Source organism: Malus domestica, chromosome 08 (assembly GCF_042453785.1).
Source record: "Malus domestica chromosome 08, GDT2T_hap1".
Lineage (NCBI taxonomy): Eukaryota > Viridiplantae > Streptophyta > Magnoliopsida > Rosales > Rosaceae > Malus > Malus domestica.
The window spans coordinates 22,790,358-22,798,339 of NC_091668.1; the positions used below are offsets into that span (position 1 = coordinate 22,790,358).

The window sequence follows — 7,982 nt, forward strand, 5'->3', positions numbered from 1 at the left end:
TATTGTCTTGTTTCCCTTATTGTTTTGAATTAGATTTTTGTTAGTTTCCCGACCCAATGATATAATTAGATCAAATTTGAATCACGATTATCAAGAACTTAGTTAACATGTGTTTTATGAAATTCCTAATTCTCTTGTTAGTTTTGTACATGTTTGATCATCTTTGAAAAACCAAATGCACATAGCCTTGTTGATGTGAAACTAAAGTATGACTTAAAGCTTCATATGTGAATTTAGTGACCATATACATCCTATGTGAGTTTTTGAGCCGATTGAAAGTGTGTGCATTTTTCATACACTCCTATTCTTTCATGTGTGATGAACTTATGTGAGATACATCTCTAGAACTTGCGTAACGATCTTTCGAAATGTTTGTCATTGATTGCATGAACTTGGAAATGATAGAGGCATTAGGTTTACCACCATGGCCCAAATAACCATGTTTCCCAAAGAAAAATGATATCATTAGATTGCCAATTTGAGCCGTGTATGTTGAGCCTTTTATTTCTTATCACCAGATATGTCTACCCTTATACCTGAAACATTTTTCCTTACCCTTTCCAAGCGAGCAATGCGAAATTGTCTTATGAGAAACGTTTGTGAAGTACTTTGAAGGTGTTTGGCAAAAGAATAAGTGTGGGGGTATTTCATGTTTGTATAAAAAAAAAAAAAAAAAAAGGGAAAAAAGAGAAGAAAAGAAAAAGAAAAGAGAAAGATTGTATAAAAAGAAAATAAAAAGTTTTTAAAGTTTCAGTTTAAGGGTGTGATTGGAGGTGCTAGAAGAATTGCTGGAGAGCTTGAGTTCTTATAAATCTAAAGAAAAGAATCGCTTGCAATGTAGCTTGGAACTTGTGTTTTCCTATTCTTTCGTTTCAATAACCCTATCCCTAAGCCTCATTACATCCAATAAAAGTCCTCTTGATTTAAGTTTTGCAATTATGATTGTGGAGATGAGATCTTTATGCAAGCTTATGGTAGAAATTTCACATTTGATTCTTTGAGCAAAACACATTAAAACTAAACACATGTGTGATTCAGTGCATATCCCGTGAGAAGGTCGCTAGTTTGCATATGATGATTTTAAAAATAAAAACTTGAAATTGCATTAGCATGGCTATCTCACACACTACACTTCAAGGATGATTTAAAGATTACTGCTAATATTTGAATAAGGAAGATGAACTTGGATTAGTTCCTTGATGCTAGCTATGGTTCTTGATGATTTGTTTTCTTGAATGAAATTCTATGAGGGTCACATAGAGGGAAGCTAATGTTTTTCTTGTTACTTCTTGTTCTTATTTTCTTTGTTTTGCTCGAGGACTAGCAAAAGTTAAGTGTGGGGGTATTTGATCGGATCATATTTATATATATTTTTACTTCGAATTCACTCGTCTTTTCTTAGTTAGTTTCTTTTATTTTTGAGCTATTTACGTTATTTTTGTGTTTATAGGATTTGTTATGCAAAGAAAATAAAAATAGAACAAGTGAAATTTTATGTAATAAATTCGTCAAACTGTCTGTGTAGATCAGCTTTTAAATTAAATTAAAAAGAAAATATAATAATGATAAATCATGATGATGTTTGAAACATCATCATGATGGTTTTGTTTTGTAGAAGAAAAGAAAGGGAAGAGGATTGGGAGCTGCTGGGACAGCTAAGAAAAAGGAAATAAAAAAAATAAAGAAACGGAGAAGTGGGAGACAGCTACGGGGAGGGGAGAGACCACCAGAAACGGAAAGAAAAATATAAAAAGAAGGAGAAGGCAGGGCAGTGAGGGTCACGGGGGGGCTTTGCAGGATAGAAGGAGGAAGCTGCGTTAGGCAGCGGGGGAAACAAAAAGCTTGGCAGCGAGGAAATAGAATAAGAAACAAAAGACAAGCTGCCATTGGCAGCGTGAGAGACAGGAGACTGACACGGAAGGTCAAAGGGGGAGTCAGTGCGGAAAAGACAAGGGCCTTGCAGCGTGAAGAAAGCAGCAAAGCTACCTTGGGCAGTTTTAATCAGAAGTCAGGCACGACAGGAAGCAAAGCTTCACTTCCTTCTCTCTCGGTTAAATCTTTCCAAACTTCTATTTTATTTATGTTTTAATAATGTGTAATTAAATTTATTTTGGCTAGAGGTTAATTCAAAGCCATGAATATATTTGTAATATGAATTGATTACCTTCGGTTGTGATTTCATAAGTTGTGATTTCAATTTACTTATCCGTTCGTATAAAAACTGATTTGTGTATGTTGGTTGAGAGTGCACGCTTAATTTACATGCATGAATTTGATGCTAGAATATAAGTGAATTTCACCTAATCGTTATGAACTTATTTTCACAAGTAGTAAAGGTTGCTAGTCACAATCACGTTAAGTAAATTCTTGGCAAGAGTATCATGTTTTTCATAGTTACGAATGCCTCGTCAATGCTTATAGTTTTCACAAAGTTTAATGATCTTTGATTGTATCTCTATTGTGCTTTTCACGTAGGGGACTTTTGAAGAATGTTTTGAATTGTTGTATGCGTTTTTCCGTCCAATTCAATAACTTAAGGAAAACTTGAAGATTAAAAAAGTGCTGTTCACGGTTAATCTGGAGTATTGAGATTCACAATTTATTGAAAGAACAACTAAAAATCAATTTAGGTTGCATATGTGTCATGTGTGGAGAAGAACCCTCTAGCTAGTCCGTCATTTATCCTTTCACCTTAATTTCATGTTTTTGTCAATTCTGTAATTTAATTAAGTTTAATTTACTTTTCATCAAAACCAAACACCCATCCATTATTAAATTATATTATTTATTTAGTTTTCTTTATTGTTAGTCTTTTAATTTAATTTCCGTCCATTTCAGTTCCTAGTGTTTAATTTAATTGTTTTCATTATTTTGAGTCATTTTAAGTGTGTTTCGAGTTATTAGAGTTTTTAGCCTAGTTTTGTGTCCTTGAGTCTTATTTAATATTTTTAAATTAATTTAGAATAGATTAGCAATCCCTCCTAATCCCCGGCCTAGAACGATACCCTACTTACATCTATACTACAACTGTCAAAAAGAGGGTTTAATTTGTGTGTCAAGTAATTCTCACATCACTTACTTAAAACCTGGAGGGGCACCAAATAGAAAGTGTGAGTGGGCAAAAACAAATGTTTTACAAAACCATTTCATTTATCAACATAACTAACCCCTCGCTGTAAAACATGTATAATTTTTCCCAAAATCAAGATATAAGCATATACATAATATATGAAATCATATCAATTCAATTCATGTATCACATAATCATAATCATATATATATGCCATGCTAAGATATAACAGAGTAAGCAATTCAGGTAAGGATAATTTCATAGAAATATAACATGTGAGCCACCTCTATGGTAGTCTGTACGGCTGAATTTGTTGATGCACAAAATCAATGAGGATTTTGGTACAACATAAAGTGTTAAGTTTGTGACCTTCGCTAGATTGCTCCGGTTACTAGTGTGGATAAGTATGTTAATGGATAGAGACATGGAAGTAAACACAAGATGTACGTGGTTCACCCAGATTGGCTACGTCCACAGAGTAGAGGAGTTCTCATTAATTTGAAGGGTTTATACAAGTACATAGGTTCAAGCTCTCCTTTAGTGAGTATAAGTGAATGATGTAGTACAAATGACATTAGGAAATATTGTGGGAGAATGATCTCCTTTTATAGAAGAGAGTTTCTAGCTTTGTTTTGACATTGACATGTGTTGTGTTGTGATTGGCTTCTGATGTTGACACATGTCGCACTATGATTGGCTTCTGATGTCGACACGTGTCGCGCTATGATTGGCCTCCTAGTTGGAGGAAACTCTTCTGGGTCCTTAATGGTATAACGTTAACCGATGCTCAGTAGTTTCGAGATTGGTTAAGTATGGTACAAATAGTGCTCCCTTAAGTTCCCGAGTGAGGGAATCTCCTCGGTTGGGGACTTGCAAGATCTAAGCTGCTGAGTAATCATGAAACTTCTAAGTACCGAAGTGTGGTATCGTTTTCACTTGCCTTATCTGTCTCATAGGTAGATGTGGCATCTTCTCTGGAAGTACTTTTCCTCCATCCAAGGGTGGTATCTTTAACCTGTGGAAATGAACAAGGTAATGTATCAATTTTACTTGAAGCTTACTTGTAGTTTTAGACTTGGTCAAGTGCGATACAAACCATGTAGTAGGAGTCCCCCAAGTCGTCGAGCTAGGAGATCCACCAAAAGAGGTGACAGATAAGGTAAGCAATTAGAGCTCCCAGCAATCAGTGCTAAATCAGAAGTTTGATTTCGAGTTCTGGCTGATTGTTCTCATTCTCCCTATCTTGCAGGCAGCATGAAGGATAAAGAGAAGAAAAAGGAGAAGAGATGATATGGGATACTTTTGCTTTTGAAGATGTAACTTTCCACAGGCTTATTCTTGAACTGGGCTGGAGGGTTTTCTGGTTTCCTCCAAAGTTTAAGGCCGACTCAAGAATTTGAGGGTCAAAACAAGTCCATCAAATCTATAGTACGTTCGACCTTGATGATATGGGATACTTTTCTATTGACAAAGTGGTGGATGTATCAGCACGTGTTTTGGTACGCTTATCTCCACATGCTTCCTTGTATCATTCTCACTTGCGCTATCTGTTCCTCAGGCAGATGTGGTATCTTCTTTGGAAGCATAAGATGTTGAAGATTAGTACTCGAGATCAATGTCAGGTAAGTAATCAGGCAAGGGGTTCCAGGCAATCAGTTTTTGACTGGAAGCTTGATTCCAAGTGCTGACTGATTGTTCTTTTTCTTCTTATCTTGCAGGTAAGAACAGGGCCAAAGGAAAAGATAGGGAAAAAGCATGATATGGGATACTCTTGATTTTAACCCTATTGATATGAGATAATCTTGCTCTGGTGTGGCTTTTTTGCAGAGGTATTATCAGGGGAAAAAGAAGCTAAGTATTTGAGAGACTCTGCTGAGAGTGCCCTCTCGGATGTGAAGAGAAGTTGAGCGTTTTTTTTATTTGCAAGTCTGCCTGGCTGTGGAGGATGAAGGTTGACATATATAGAAATTGTCCCAACTGCGAGTGGTAACGCTGTTCCTTTACCCTTCTCGGTCATAGCAACGTAGTGGGAGCTGCAAGATTCACGTGTTTTAACTTTGTTAGAGCACTTTGAAAAAGTGGTCTATGGTATCTGGAAAGCTGATGTTGCATGTGAAGATTGCAGACAAGCTTTATGCAAGGAAATCTAGCTTTCGAAGTTCGGAGAGCGGTGCCTCTTCGGTTTTTGAACAAGCAATCCTGTCAGGGATCTAGCTCTCGAGATTCGGAGAACAGTGCCTTTTCAATTTTTGAGAAAGCAATCCTGTTGGGAGTTTGGCTCTTGAGATTCGGAAAGCGGTGCCTCTTCGATTTTTGAGCAAGTAATCCTGTTGGGAGTCTGGCTCTCGAGATTCGAAGAGATGTACCTCTTCGATTTTTGAGCAAGTAATCATTTTGGGAGTCTGGCTCTCGAGATTCAGAGGGCGATGCCTATTCGATTTTTAAGCAAGTAATCCTGTTGGGAGTCTGGCTCTCGAGATTCAAAGAGCTATGCCTCTTCGATTTTTGAGCAACCAATCATGTTAAGAGTGTTTTCTAAAATGTGAGTAAAGGTTGGGCATTTTTGCCAGTCTGCCTTGCCACGGAGAACACGGAAATTGCACACATAGAGACTTTTCAGTTAGCCAGTAGTGGTGCTGTTCCTTTACCCTTGTGGGTAATAGTAGGGTAGTTGGACCTTCAAAATTTATGTGTCTAAACTTTGTCAAAGATCTTTGGCAAAGTTATCTGTGGTACCCGAGAAGCTGATGTTGCGTATAGGGATTGTCGACATATTTTACTCAGGAAAATCTGCTTCTTGAAATCCGAAGAGTGGTGCCTCTTTGATTTTTGAACCAACGGCCTTGTTGCCCTTTCTTATATAGGGGCACTGATGCGAAATATATAAGCACACAAATTAAACCCTCTTTTTATCAATTGTAGCAAAGTATGTAAGTAAGGATCGTTCTAGGCCGGGGATTAGGAGGGATTGCTAAATCACTTGAAAACTGACTCAAAAACGTAAAAACAAAGTTTAAAACACTAAACTAGACTTAAAGAATGCAAAACTAAACTCTAAAACACTAAAACAAACCAAAAGACTCAAAACAGCACAGAAACACTCAAAACTGCCTTAAAAACACAATCTGGGCAGTTTTGAACACCAACACAAATTTGGACGAAAATAGGTTATAACTTGACTCAAGACACTTAAAAACACAAACTAAATTGATTTCTAACTAATCTAACACTTCAAAATAAATGGGGATTTGATTTTGACGAAATTTAAAACAAAACAGAAACTTTGAAAACTAAACAGATTTTAAAACGAATTTGATTAAAGTGAATGGATGGAAAGCTAGCTAAGGGGTTCTTCTCCACACATGTCACACTTGCATACGAAACGATTTCCAATTGCTTTTCAATAGATTATGAATTCTCAATGCCCCAGATTAACCGTGAATTGCACTAATTAACCCTCAGATTTTCCTAAAGTTATTGAATTGGATGATTGCATACAACAACCCAAAGCATTCCCCACAAGTTCCCTACATGAATTGCATAATAGAGATACAAGCAAGAATCATTAAGTTCTATGAAAACCATAAGCATTGACGAGGCACTTGTTACTATGAATTGCATGAAACTTATGCCAAGAATTTACTTAACACGATTGTGATCAACAACCTTTACTACTTGCAAATATAAGTTCATAACGATTAGGTGAAACTCCCTTGTATCCTAGCATTAGATTTATGCATGAAAATTAAGCGTGCACTCTCAACCAACACACACAAATTAGTTTTAATTCATGTAGATAAGCAAATTGAATTCACAACTTATGAAACGCAATTAGAAGTAATCAAATCATATAGCAAGCATAAAACAAGGTTTCGAATCCCCCCTTAGCCAAGGGGGGTTTAGTTCCTCATACGCACAAAGCAAAGATAAATAAATTTAAACATTGAAATCCAAAGAAAGAAAACACCTAGACGCTCCAACGATCCAATCTTGAACAGCAAGCACGTCCAAAGTTCTCCTTCTCCTTCCTTGCTGCGGCATAAGAATTGGGGACAGGTTTTGGGTGGTATTTGTATGGAGGAATGGATATGGAATGGTGTGGTAGTGGTTAGGATTGATGGTTGGTGCGGCAAGGGTGTTTAAGGGTAGGAATTATGGAGTATGGTGGTGGAAAGCTGCGGCAAAGAGCAAAGGATGATTTCTGGCGTGAATTGATGTATATGGGAGGTGGTAATTCGGCCAAGGGGTTAACATGAGTATATATAGGCACTTAAAAACCCTAGGGAAATCAGATATGGACTTGAATAACCCAAATCCACAAGGAAAAAGGCTTAGAAATCAGAATTAAAAGGGGAAAAAGGCCAATAGGTGCGGCAGGTTTGGATAGGGTAATATAAGGCTTCCAGAAAGCCTTGCAAGGCAAGGAAAAGGGTTCTAGAAAGGGATAGGTGCGGCAAGGATTAAGGGAAAAGGATAGGGCTTCTAGAAGCCCAAAACCAAGAGGAAATAGGACCTAACCCACGACAAGGATAAGGAAATGTTCTAAAACCTTTCTTTGTGTCTTCCAACGCTTAGGAACCTTCTAATGTTGCTGAAACTTAAGGTCATATAGGTTTAGGAAAGATCAACCCTAAATAGCAACTTTTAGGCTTAACTTTCCTAGTTCAAGTAGGAAACCTTGTTTGAGTAGGAATCTTCATTCTTCTAGGAATCCATCTTCAACTAGGAATCCCTCGTTGATTAGGAATCCTTCTTCAATTAGGACTCATTCTTGGACTAGGAATCCTCATTGGACTAGGAATCCTCAAATCTTCAAATCTTCAATTTCGTCCAAACCTTTTGTTCCAAGCATGTGCTATTCAATCCAAGCTCACTTTTGCTCCAAAAAGCTCCAATTTGCATTGTTTTGCAT

At 37.0% G+C, this 7,982-nt stretch overlaps 1 pseudogene; it reads left to right on the forward strand.

Annotated features, from left to right (window-relative positions):
- The window catches only part of LOC139198107 (protein TRANSPARENT TESTA 1-like), a 28,396-nt pseudogene extending 23,551 nt beyond the window's left edge, over positions 1-4,845 (forward strand).
- Positions 4,846-7,982: the final 3,137 nt, after the last annotated feature.